The sequence below is a fragment of the Perca flavescens genome, chromosome 9 (assembly GCF_004354835.1).
Source record: "Perca flavescens isolate YP-PL-M2 chromosome 9, PFLA_1.0, whole genome shotgun sequence".
NCBI classification, from domain to species: Eukaryota; Metazoa; Chordata; class Actinopteri; order Perciformes; family Percidae; genus Perca; species Perca flavescens.
This window is the reverse complement of record NC_041339.1, coordinates 8606401-8620845: the sequence shown is the minus strand read 5'-3', so window position 1 is coordinate 8620845 and position 14445 is coordinate 8606401. Positions and strand designations below refer to the sequence as shown.

General features: G+C 39.7%; 1 protein-coding gene across 5 annotated transcripts in view; it reads left to right on the top strand.

Moving 5' to 3' along the window:
- nlgn1 (neuroligin 1) overlaps nucleotides 1-14445 on the top strand; it is a 341839-nt gene that overhangs the window by 193166 nt on the left and 134228 nt on the right. The gene's annotated exons all lie outside the window — the stretch shown is intronic.

The following is a 14445-nucleotide window of genomic DNA, read 5'->3' as shown; positions in this document are numbered from 1 at the left end:
AGACAGAAATGTGGCAGGAAAGAGGCCAGCATGACACGACCCAATAGGTTCCCCACTGGAATCGCACTGAAGACATTGCAGTTGTTTGATGTTCACCTTAACTATTCGGCTGGGGCGCCTGAAGGATGATGTTTAGAGAGATTTTAGTAAATCAGATTGCAAAACAACAAAAAGTGGGGGGAGGCAAAAATAGGACTTTGTCATTTTAGTCCATAGAAGAAATTAATCCTTGGTTAATCACAAATGCGTCATATGCAGTGATACCAGAGCTTCACCTTATTTTAAGGCTACAGTGTAATGAGGCTGATATTTTTCAAGCTGCCCCCACAGTTATGTAATACACAGATGGCGTGAGATTTACCTCAACGTACTGTTCCAATGTTGCACCTCTGCCTCTCTCCAGTCTGCCCTGCTCCCTCTCCCTCTCTTTTGATTACCATGACATGAGGGCCTCCACCAAGAGTGACACATGACCAAACACAGTGATTCCTCATGTGTGGCCATGTGCATGCCTGTCAGGACAAGCCTCAGTGTACAGTTCTTGCTCTAATAATCCCTTTCCCTGGGAAAAAACATCCCATAATTATGTGGTCAGATCCACACAAAAACAGTATAGTCTCCCTTCATACTTAAGATTTAGTAGCTTCTTTTACCTGTACTCTAAGAAATATCTATATGACTGTATATATTAACAGAAATTGTCCATAACATGGAATTCACAGTTGTATTTTAGGTTTTTACATTTGGAATTACATAATTTGTGCTCTGACAACTTCTGTCCCCTACAGACATTGGTTTCGGGAGATTGAAGTCCACATTGTCACTTTTTTTCTGACGTTTGTCCCTTTTTACGAAATGTTTCACATTTTTATAAAAAAAAAATTTTAAACCCTTGTGACACTTTTTAACGAGGTTTGTGTGGCTTTTTTTAACACATAATTTCCGTTATTTAATGACAGGACAAAGTCCAGGCAATGAGCTTTTTTCTGTTATTTTACAGATTTATTTCTTAGAGCGTGTGACTCATTGGAAAGTTGACTGAGCTCCAGCACCTTTGGCTTCCATACATTGACCAGTACAATCACAGACAGCTGCTGTTGGCCCAAAAGCAGCTCCACTGTCACAGTTGGGGATAAAAGAGCTTCCCTCAGTGGGAAGGCCTTGTGACTTTAGGTGTTTATTTAGCAAAGAGTGTTAATGAGGTTTTGTCCCCATTGTCTGTTAACCCTCCCCATTTTTTTAGTGTCACTTTTGGTTTGTAGTGACCACTCAAAAGCGGGCAGCGGTGATTACTCCACTACACAATGGAGACGCCAACAACAAAGTAGAAACCACACAAGGAATAATAATTCAAGCAGGACCATCTTTTTTCTTCTTGTTTGGATGTGAAAGTCATTTCCCTGACCATCCACTGACTCTTGGTTGATAAACTGTAAAAAAAAAAAATTAAACTAAACTAAAAAAAATTAACAATGCAATTCAGAAAGCATACAATACTCAGAGAAACAGCTACATCAATACATGAATCTGAACAAATTTCTGAGTAAAATTGATCAAAAAGGGATACAATTGTGAAAAATGTATTTAAAAATTAATTATTTTTTTTACAGATTTTTTGGGGGCATTTTAGGCCTTCATTTTTTATAGGACAGATAAAGACATGAAAGGGGAGAGAGAGGGAATGACATGCAGCAAAAGGCCGCAGGTCGGAGACGAAGCCGCGACCACTGTGTCGAGGATTAAACCTCTATGGGCGCGTGCTCTACCAGGTGAGCTACCCAGGCACCCCCAAAATGAATTCTAATTCTTTTAAGTATCAGCGAATCTCTGCGCATCAACAATCATCACCAACTCAAAGCTAAAACTGGTCCCTCAACAGACAGGTCATCTAACGCGGGATCTGTAATGATGAGATCTGAAGCACAAAGTAATAGTAAGAGCATTTTTAATAAGGTGCAGCAACTGACATTTCTGCATAAAGAAGGTCTTAATGAGAGTAAAAACATCACTCTAGATTCCAATACAATTTCATGGACCATGTACAACAGTATCTACATTATGCATCAAGTGATTTGAGAGTAGTAATCTAGTAATCTTCCATGGATAATTACTGTAAGTATCTACAGGAGCAAGTGCATTTAATGTCAATCAAGGTAATACTGCAACTAAGAAAACAGAACTTGTATTTCCACATGTGGGTTTACAAAAACCTTGTGTATTCAATCTATTTTAAGAATATATCACAAAATGTAAATCCAAGGAAATATGCGCAGTATGTGCTACACGTGTATATGCAAATTCCCTTTCAGAATGTGAAAGCAGTACTAGATTGTCTAGATAACAAGATAACATGTTCTGGTTCAGAGCTGTTAGAGCTACTGTGGAATAAAAACTGTTGCACCACCATGTTTTCCCTATGCAGGGTGTAGTGAAGAGCTCCATATTTCACACCTTGTAATTGCGTAATTATAAATCCATTTAACAATTACAAAACATATCCATGTAGTAGAATTTAATATGACAGATAAAGAGAAGGCCAATACACAGAGGCACATTGTTTTTGACATACTCCCTGTACTGTGGGGGCAGAAGCCCCTTATTCTTTTCCCATGACACTATCATCCTGCAGCCATGGTGGCAAATCCCGCTGTTGTTGGATGAAGACAAGGAATTACTTCCTGAGTCAGATTAGGGTTATCGTAGCAGGGCTAAGAGTTATTGTTATTGTGACAGATATAGGCGCTCTCTCAAACACACACACACGAACACATTACAAAGGAGGAGATAGAGTATTAACAGGGTTATCAACCCATTATTATGTTTTCTAATCTGCACTCCGGGGCAGTTAGCTGGCAGCTAGATTCTTCATTGGGAATTTGGCCTACATAAAAACTACAACAAGCAAATCCACAGTCACATTTTTTTAAAGACAGCACATATACTGTGTTGTTCTTTAATAATAATAATAAAAAAAAATGTTAGCCAAGAGGTGATTGTTTAAGGCAATTTGGCAAATTTAATTCTGCAGAAAAAAGAAAGGCATGGGAGAGACAGCATTGAAGTGAACAGGAGAGAAAACGTTTTTTTTTAACACTGATTGTTGGGCAGTTGAACAAATAAGCCAGGATAGAAGAGGAAGAGAAATAAACCAGAGAGTAGGGGAAACATTGTTTGCAGGGATGACACAACATAAGAAAAAAATGTCTAGATGTGTTACAGATCAAAATGTGCCTATAGTAGGCGCCTGGGTTGCTCACCTGGTGGAGTGCGCGCAAATAGAGGTTTACTCCTCGACGCAGCGGCCACGGGTTCAACTCCAACCTGTGGCCCTTTGCTGCGTGTCGATCCCCCTCTCTCTCTCTCTCTCTCCCCTTTCAGCTGTCCTGTAAGTAGGGGCCTAAAATGATAATATATTAAAATAAATAAATATATATATATAAATGTGCGTAGAGTGTCTGTCTGAGATTGTCTTTTCTTTCAAACAATGCTACCATAGGACCTTTATATACTACATGGCCAAAAGTATGTAGACAATCAAACACCCATATAATTGTTCTAATATAAAAATCTCATTCCAGATCAATGGGCATTAATATACTGCTATGGCTTTCAATCATATTTTTGGAACCTGGCTGCAGGGATCTGCTACCAGTCTATTAAAGGAGTGCAAATCCAAAAGAATTCTTGAACAGTTGTCGGACCAAACATCATGGCAAATAATAGTAGTTTACTTACATAATAATTGTATTCACTGTTGCGGTACGTATGCAAAGTTACGTAGGCTATCTATGTAAGCTAACGTTCCTTACTGTATGTAATGTTCATAACACCACAATTGTAAGTTACCTAACTAATGTAGTTATTGTAACCCAAACTGCAATCTTTTCAAAAACCTAACCAAGTAGTTTTGTTTGAATTGTTAAAAGTGATGCCAAGGGGTCCTGACCAAGCTGTCGTATTTGAGGAGTTGAGAGTGACACTGAGTAAGTACATTACAGAACAATCACGTGTTTATTAAACTCCAGGCACTCCTGCAGGTAATCTCCATGCCTTCTCTTTTCTGGTGTTGTCCTAAAAAAAAAATCGGTGATGTCGTTTTCCACCTCCAAGAATAATTGTCTCTCATTGTCTGTGGTGTTGTAAACGAGACATAAACGATATTGGGGGTGTGTAAATTGGTAAATTGACTGGATGCTCTCGCTGTTTCACTTCCTGCCTGGCTGTCCGAACGCCCCTTGGTTATAGACCTGGTGCGTATCCGGAGGGTGGATATAGACTAGTACTAATGCAACTAAAAAGACCTATCAACTGAATATGCAGCTCTTCTCGGCTTTACTGGGCGTTATAGCAAATTTCAGCTCATTCTCGTTTTCATTCACCACAGACTGAGGTTTTCAGTGAAAAAGCAAACTTACTTAGCTGATGATGACTATGTAGTATGGTTGAATGAATTGACCTTGGACGGAAATCATGTTGTCAACTGCTGTTTCCACAGTCAATACCTGTCAAGCTTAAAGGGAAACATCACCGATTAGCATTAAGCTTTGTATCAGTAGAAACCTGGTAGTATTTTTGAATGACCATGCTTCCCTCCCTCATGTCCCCCTGAGAGGGGAAATCTCTGTACCAAAGACCTGGTGCGTATCTTTAGCGGAGCGGAGAGCTGCTTCACGCACACTTCTGGGACGCGCCTTGGCACAGCTGGTGGAATATGAAACATTGACTTGATTGGTTGCGATTGGAAATATTAGGGATGAGAATGTGTTGTAATATGGAAGCAGTCGCTTGTAGTAAAGTAATCTTGCATTGCCAGACCTTCCTCCACAATGCTGCAGAGTCCACAGTATTCCAGGATGGGAGAAAAACATGCTCTGGTTTATTGGCATTTCTTCTTACGGAGCAACGGCGCCTCTGCAAAATAGCCTCAGGAAGGAAATTGTTTTGGTGGAACATGTATACATTCAAAGGTTGTTTTAGTCGTGCAAAAGACAACCCAGATTGGACAGATAGTATAGCTAGCTGTCTGGATTTACCCTGCAGAGATCTGAGAAAAGGTTAACCATAGTCCTCATAAATCCACCGAAGTTTAGAATGCCAACACAAATGAAGGCCAAGGTAATGGGTATCCGGCCTAAATGAGTGAAATCCGGCGGTGGATATAGACTAGTACTAATGCAACTAAAAAGACCTATCAACTGAATATGCAGCTCTCCTCGGCTTTACTGGGCGTTATAGCAAATTTCAGCTCATTCTCGTTTTCATTCACCACAGACTGAGGTTTTCAGTGAAAAAGCAAACTTACTTAGCTGATGATGACTATGTAGTATGGTTGAATGAATAGACCTTGGACGGAAATCATGTTGTCAACTGCTGTTTCCACAGTCAATACCTGTCAAGCTTAAAGGGAAACTTCACCGATTAGCATTAAGCTTTGTATCAGTAGAAACCTGGTAGTATTTTTGAATGACCATGCTTCCCTCCCTCATGTCCCCCTGAGAGGGGAAATCTCTGTATTGAGGGTCTGGAAAAAAACCTCAGATGACGCAAAATGACGATTTTTGCGTCATCTGAGGCTTTTTTGCCCAGAGTCAAAAGACTACAGCCTGTATTCATTGTGTATTAGGAGCAACTTCCGCATAGCCCAAAGGGGGTTGGACTGTTGGCTTTTTCCGGAGATTGCCGAGGAAAAAACGAGTGTCAGCCATCTTGAAGCCTCGCTTAGCTTCTCAGCAGGAGTAGAAACTGTTCATCCCGACGGAAATTTTGGGACGCAAGCTTTTATTTTGAAAAGTAGACGGGACGGCATGATATGGGACGCTCCAGGCTGCAGCCATACAGTCTTGGAAATTTTAGAACAACAGTTATGTGCATTCAAACTACCACACACGTGTACCACCGGGATACATTGGAACACATCGGAGAATATGCAGGACACTTTATTACGGACGCAATACTCGACACACTACGCAAGCTTTGCCTGCACGGAGACCAGCGGTGGTGCTCGATTCCTGTGGCCGGTAAAGTGACCTCATCAGTGGGGAGCGTTGAACGAGTGTGCCGGTGGAAAGCTAACGCTAGCCAGCCATCTGTTCACCAATCGTGCTTGCAAGTGTCCGCTCACCAAACAAACTGGATTACATCCAACTTCAACCAAACTCCCAACGCGAGTTCAGAGACTGCTGTGCTGTGTTTTCGTTGTTGTGGAAATATTGCTGTGGACAATCCAGCCTGCTGTCACCGGGTAAGACTACTAGTGGAAGTGGGCTGTGGTACCCCGGACTGCCTGTTGCAGAAATGGGGTGATTTGTATCCAACTAACTGCTAACTGCTGGTGGAGTTTGTGACTGTAAAATGCCAACAATTCTAGCTACATCTCACGCAAATGTACAGCTGTGTTTATACTCGATGTTTATACCACAGCCCACCAAGAGCTAATGCTAGTAGCTATGGTTGAATTCTAATGTAGAATGCGGTCTGTTATTTCTTGACAACAGACCACTGCTAAGGATAACACACCGTTGCCATGCATAGCAGAGCGTTGCCATGGACACCGTTCTGTTCACTCTGGAGCTATCAATCAATCCGCTGAAAGAAGTCCGGATAATGTATCAGCTGTGGCAAAAAAGTATATGTTTTAAACACCACTTGAGCCACGGTAAAACGTTTTTTTCATGTATATGGTTGAAATGACAATAAAACACACTTGTTGAGTTGATTGTCTCACTGTCTGTCTGTAAAGGGTAGGCGTGGCTTGGGAGTGGCCTCATACAGCAGCAAGGCAAGTGCATTCTGGGATTTGGTGTCTTTCATCCATATGAGCCAAAAACACATTTTCTGGCTTATCTCGGCCTAGAAGGCACCAATTTAAATTTTCTTTTCACATTTCTACTACATAAGTGACCCAATTTAAAGATATACTCAGCTTTCCAGAGGTGAAATTTCCCTTTAAGATATGTTGTTTGTGTGGAGATCATACGTATTTCCTAGTTTCCACAAATTGCTTAATTCTACAAGAGTAGGTATTGTAGCATGATTTTAATTAATACATTTGAACACTGGGTATTGTATGTCTTTTAATTTTCTTTTATTTGTGTTCATGTCTTTTGGACTCCATGTGACATATTTAGCAATATCTAAAATATTTCCCTTGTTACTGTTAATTTAAACACACAAGACATATCATATTCTTTCATTTTCAAGTGTGTAACTTGTATAATGTAATACACATTATTTTTTGATAAATTATTGTGTTAAGAATACATATTCCCTCGTTAGGTTCATTTCCGTCCATAAGACACATATCAATCCCTGGCTTTAGTTAATTCATTTGCACAAGATACACATCAAGTCTCTAGTTTAGGTTAATTCAAGGGCAGAAGATACAAATCGGTGCCCCCGGTGTGATTAATTTACTGGAGGCACACAAGATACACAACATTCCCTTGTTTTGGTTAATTGCAGGGCAAAAGCAATTTTTTTATTTTGGTTATTTTGAAATACTAAGGATACTGTTTAATTGGGGGGAGAAAAGGTTATTTCATTAGTAGATGTTATTAACTTATTTTTACACATTGTTCCTTCTAATGCAGATAAACACTCACTGGTTTTGGTTCACTTCACTTTATCTCATTGAGGTTCATTTGAGTGCACAGTGACAGTTATGTGGCTAATAGCTGAAAATACACATGAAAGTACCTGTCTGAGTCACCTGTGGTAACAAATGATTGCTGCAAATGTACATCGGTGCACAGAGGTCTGTGAGTAAGCAAAGTGCAGAAGGACACAGTAGTTTATAATAGGTGCCAGTCTGTTGAAGGTCAGAATCCACATGTGAGAACATACTGAGCAAGGGCCAGTTACTGTGAGAGTGAGATGACAGGCCTAGAGGAGACACAAGCAGTGTGGGACGTATGGATGAATACATGCTGAACTTGAACCTTGAGTCTGAGGTCACACATCCTGGTTTCATGCAATAGGGTAGTGCAGGAAAGAAAATGAGTGAACATGAAAAGATTAGATGAAGCTAAAGAAATTAAAGGATGAGAAGAACAAGGGTCAGAGTTGGACTAGTCTCGCTTTGCCAGACCTTCCTCCACAGCGCTGCGAAGGAGGGTCTGGCTAGTCCACACAGCATTCCGGGAGGGGAGAAAAACATGCTCTGGTTTATTGGCATTTCTTTAAACCAATCACAATCGTCTTGCAACAGGCAGAGCCATGGTGCCTCTGCAAATTAGCCTTCGGGAAGGAACTTGTTTCGGTGGAACGTGTACGTTCAAAAGTTGTTTTAGTCGAGCAACAGAAAACTCAGATTGGACAGATAGTCTAGCTAGCTGTCTGGATTTACCCTGCAGAGATCTGAGGAGCAGTTAACCATAGTCCTCATAAATCCACCGGAGTTTAAAATTACAACACAAAGAAAGCGGCCAAAAAGAGTGAAATCTGGCGGAATTTCCGGCGGCAACAGAGCAATCTCATATATGGAATGTGGATATAGACTAGAGGTGGACTAGCATGGGAATTTTTGGTTGGAAAGCATGAGTGTGATTACCACCAACTGGGCTGTGATGAGGTAATCCATGACTGTGGATCAGTGAAAAACCTGTTACACCATCCGGTTGCAATTATATAAAGCACTGTTTATTCTCTGATTATAATTTGCTCTGGACAATTGTATTATAACAATGTGGCTGTGGCTTCTTTGAATTATAGTGTGCATATTGATTTTGTCCCCCCCTGTGGATTTATTTTATTTTGGTAGCCTCATAATTCAGCAGCTTTGTGGAACTGTTTTATCGTGTATGCACACAGCACGATAATTCATTTACAATTCTGTTAATTAAGCCTACAATAAAGAGTAGATTACCAACAGGTCAAGGCAGGCAACTTGCACAGGGGCCCTTAAAGTTTAGGGTTCACTGCATGTCAATTAGTCTTTGGTTGTTTGATTAATTGAAACATTGTTATAGTAGTGACCTGTGTCAAAATATAGTTTTAATGACCTTAATTGTTTTAGTTCATATTGTGCACACATGGTGCTGATTATCAAAATAAAATAGTTCAATCCAACAATGCTGCCCTTGGGCAAAAATGAACGTGCGCTCCTGAGAGTATTGATCTTTTTATTATAGTATTCAATTAGAAATAGAATAATTTTATATTTTATTTTATTGCAAGCTACCAATGGTTGCTGTGCTACAGTAGTACCTGGCACATATATGAAAGAAAATTATACAAGAATGTTATAGTGAATATAAAAATGACCTGTGGAATGTCTTGGCTAATCTATGTGAGCATATTTTTATTGTGACATTAGTTACAATTCACATCCTTCCCTTTATCTTTTTCCAACTCTATTTTCTCTCAGAATCAGACTGAAAAACCAGTCCCTGCTCGATGCTCACCCGTGTTGCTTCGATCCCTCACATTGGCGTCTCTTTTGAAAAACAATGCTAATAACTTGTAGGGTTGTTGTTGCTGCCGCTGCTGCTATCAGTGAATTCCGACAGCTGAAACAGCTTGTTGTCAAATCAATAATAATTACACAATGAAAGGCCTTTTCCACTAATGATTTTACACAGCAGAGCTTTATTAGAGGAGTCTGGGTAATAAACATTGCTCTTTTGTCTATAGAGAGGAAAAAGTGGATAGTGTTGAAGCAGTGGAAAAAAGGGCAACAATATGAGGATTTATTTGAGCAAAGATAGATGGAAACAGGCAAGAATGTCTTGAATCACTTTGCTTTGACTCTGCATTTCTGTAGCAGATAAGACTTTTTAAAACAGCATCCTGAGCACTCTTTAAGCCTCATATTGAGTGTATTATACTCACAGGACATATTGCAGTATTCTAAAAATAAACGACGGTAAAAATAAAGGGTTAACACATTGATCAGAAGACGAGGTATTACCACGATTAGATTAGGTTAAATTAGATTAGATTAAATTTTAATGATCCCCAATGATCCCTGCAAACAATAACAGCAGACAGCAAATAAGAATATAGCAGGGGAACAAGAGCAGAACACATCAAGGTGATGTAACATTCATAATGAGATATAGCATGCAGTAGAATTAAGAAAATGATTTAAAGCAAGGAAAAGAGATGTAAAGTGCAGATTTGACAACGTGATAGGCTTTTCTCTTCGTGGGTGAAAGTGTCTGTTTTTTTTTTGGTGGATGCTGTCAAAAAGTCAATTTCCTTTTCTAATATTTGAAATAATGACTCAGGGTTGAATTATTAATATCTCCTATGGGCTCAAAAGAGCAGAGGAAAAAAGAGCAGAGGTCTGGTGAGCGAGAGACATAAGGATAGACTCAACGAGAGAGCAAAAGGAAGACAAGATTAATTTAGATTCAAAGCGTCGAGATGTTCTTTACTGCACGCACACACACACACACACACACACACACACACACACACACACACACACACACATACACACAATGTATATGGATATTTGCTATAGTTCCCCACAAAGTAATTATGGGCATACAGTGTAAGAAAACACATTGTCCTGCATGGTCACAGCCTTTTACACTACTTATTAGATAGACGTTGCTCTCCTTTCTTTTTGTCACTGGCTGTTTGTCTGTCTCTGGATTTATTTTTTAATTATGTGAGAAGTATTGCTTTTACCTGTCTGATATTGCCCTTGGATTAAAATTCAGATTTCATCCTGTCCCTTGCCAATAAGACAAAGGCAAGGCTGTGTTTTTGCTCAGCAGCTTGGAGGGATACCAGTCTGTAAAAGCTGCAGTGAAAGCTGCCTCACCCCGGCTTAAGCAGCTGCTAACCCACCTAAAACAATTTCATTTGTCATGGTGTCAGTGGAGAGTTTCACTGCTCCATGATGGTGTGTAAGTGCTGCTTCAGAAAGCTTTTTCACCCAGGCCAGTGAGTGTAGAAATACCTATGGTGGAGAATCTGCTAAATCAATATAGTGGAGAGCATTTCCTAGCTGTCTGTCTCTGATTGCAAGGAATCAAGCCCAGGGCTCCCACTGATTCAGTGGTATTACTGAATTGCAATGTTTTTATATGTTCATGGGAAAAAAAATATGCACAGTGTTAATATTCTAAACATTCATACACATATTCGTTGCCGTAAAACAAGAACAGTAAGCTGAAAGATGCTAAAATGCTTTGTAAAGCTGAAAAAACTGCAAAGTCTGCAGTCGGGTGATAAATATTGTGTAGTTTGTCACTAAAAGGGACACCTTTCACATTACAGAGTCATTTAATTAGAGCATTATACTGCAATGTATATTATACATTATACTGCTTTTTTTTTTAAATTATACATATTACGTAAATACAGAAGATGTGATAATGTGTGTGTGGACACTTTGGAGTTGTTGGAAGTCACCTTTGACAGAGCTGTGCTCTTAGCTGCTGCTAAGTAATTAGTTAAGGAATGCAATTACGTTTCCAATGACTACATTTTTGAATTCGCCCAACATTGTGGAACACCATCTGATTTCTAAAGTCCTTTGGTACAGTGGAAAAGTTTAGATTTAAAAGGTAAAAACATTCATTGAATATTATCTGTTAGTAGCTTTAGTAAATCAACAGAATTGTGTGTGGCCTCCAAAACTTCCAAATTGTCTATTCTCTCGAAGTCTCGCTCCTCCTCTCCTTGTCTGTCTTTTGTTTGCCCCCACAGCACTCTTCTGAGCTTGTTCTTTGGATATCTACTTCATGCACTGTTTGTGGTGACTCCTCACAAAATCTATTTTGCATGCTTAAGGATTCTTTTATTCAGAATTGATGTGATACAGTCAAAGCTCAATGGGCAAAGCTGGCTGTTTGTCCTCCTCGTGTCTTGTCTTGTTTCTGGTAACAAGATGAACCCCACCTAAGGTAGTAAGATGACAGCCAGCCGTACATCGCAAATCAGAAATTTAATCAAAAAGTATTCTCATGCAGAAATAATATCAGGTGTTTTTCATCGCTGAAAACACTGAGAAGCACCGACTGAATAGAGAAGTGAGTGATGCATCCGTTAGCTATGGCATTCGGTTTAATCATGGGCTAATTGCTGTTTTATGCTAATGATGATGCAGTATGTGCTCAACTTTTATTGCTTTGCTCGCTTCATATCCATCCTTCATGTGTATTATATTTTTATAATTAGTCATTATTACTATTTGCCCCAAAATGCAATCTCTGCACTGTTGATAATACTGAAAATACTGGTAATACTGATCAAATATGATTTTATTAAACCAGTGCAATCTTATTAGTCGTCATGTAGTTTCAGTTAACTTCTCGTGACTCTCTAGCTGGCCCGGCGCTCTCTAGGACTGTTTGTTTTGGTATTTGGTAGTGGTAAGGGGGTCACCTCAGAATGGCCCTGGGGCCAAACCCATTCAGGAAGAGCTAACAGTTTATATACACCTCCTCCAGCCTCACTCATGGCCCTGAACTCGGCAGGAGGCACAGCAGGAACGCGTTGATCATAAACTAAATGCCTCCCCCGGATGCGATACCTGTCTTTAAGCACTAGCTGTCAGAAAATCAACAACATCTACAATGCAGAAGCAAATTGTCAAGCTTGGGGGTCATTAGATTTTGTGCACCGAGTTTCTGTGTCAAGGAGTTTTTCAAGACATTTCCTCAGGGATGATAGAGGTTAAACCGGCAGCATCTGTTTAGGAATACATTGGCAAAGGTTTCATTTTTTAAAGTGTAACTTGTTTATTTTTCAAATTGGACAGCAAAACAAGATGCAATGTAACTTTATTGGGTCATTGTGCACATTATATTTACGTCCACAAAAAGCAAGGTTTTGCCACCGACATGCACAGTTCATTTTTCTAATCCCTCTTTCACACCAGTGGGGTTATACCCAGGTTTTCTGTGTGAATGGATTAACCTTTCTACTCTTCTCGGCTTGTGGGTTGAACCCTGATCAGACAACCCTAGCCCAACCCTGGTAGGTGGTGTGAAAGAGGTATAAGTGTCTGACAACAATATGGTAATGATCCCTTTTTTTGTTAAAAGGTAAGATCCTTTGCCCTGTAGGATTACATTGCATCCCGTAAGATTTACGCCTAGTGTCCAATTTGTGTGTGTGTGTGTGTGCGTGCGTGTATGCGTGTGTGTGTGTGCTGGTAAGGAATGTGGTGGGAGGTGGGCAAGTCGAGCTCCGCATGTTTGCAGTAAGCATCTCTTTTCAGGAGCGCTAACATGCACAGCTCCTCATCGGCCCTCAGGGTGACTTTTACCCCTGAATACTCTAACGTTTGAGAATAACTGGTTGACAACAATTTAGTTTTCTGCCTCACTGAGCTCCTACTGGGCATTCTGGATGACTGCCTTGGTATATACATGGATGGATGGAAGGATAAATGGATGGCTAAGCAGTTCTTAAGATGCAGCAGCCCAATCAGTCGCATTTTCTATATGGACAAAGAAGAATGAGACTCATTTTTTTATTTATAGAGCACAAAAAAGTGTTTACATGATTAAATAACATAATAATAATATAACTGAACTGATAATAATAAAGCAGATAAGAAATTGATTATTGACTCCAGTGGTTAACAACTACTTCAATCAACCCAGGGTTTCCAATCCAGCGAGGCGCGCGTTCACATACAGTAAAAGAGGCGGTGTTTGCTCAGCATGACCAATCGCAAACATCTACCAGAGCTGCATATTTTACATAATATTCCAGGTGGGGTGATGGCAAATGACCAGACTGTCAAAACTCGGTTCATTACCCTATGACATGAAGTAATGTCAAGGAATATTGCAGTTAGAGCTAAAATACGTAATTAAAATTATGACCCATTGCACACTTGGTTGCTCTGACAGTAAAGAGGTGCTTTCTCCCCATCAGAAGGCAATTATTAGAGCTTTAAAAAAAATATATATATATATATATATATATATATATATATATATATATATACACACACACACACACACACACACACACACACACTACTGGTCAAAAGTTTTAGAACACCCCAATTTTTCCAGGTTTTTATTGAAATTCATGCAGTTCAATGTCTTATTGTACTCTGAAATGAAAGAATAGAACAAATGAACAATTTAAGTTAAAAAAGAAATCATGGAATCAATTAATAAACCAAAATGTATTCTACAATTTGGACTCATCGATGTAGCCCCCTTTGGCAAATATAACTGAACACAGTCGTGGCATTCTTTCTTCAATGGAAATCAAATATTCTTCAGAAATTTCTTCCCAACTCTTTTGCAGAAGTTCCCATAAATGTGTGGCACCCAAACAAGCCCAATGGGGTTTAAGTCTGGTGACTGTGCTGGCCACTCCATGTTTTTAAGCTTACCATCTTGTTATCTTTTCCTAAGGTAGTTCTGGCATAGCTTGGACTTATGTTTTGGGTCATTATCTTGCTGTAGGATGAACCCCTGATCAACTAGGTGCCTACCAGAGGGTACTGAATGGCGCTGCAAAATG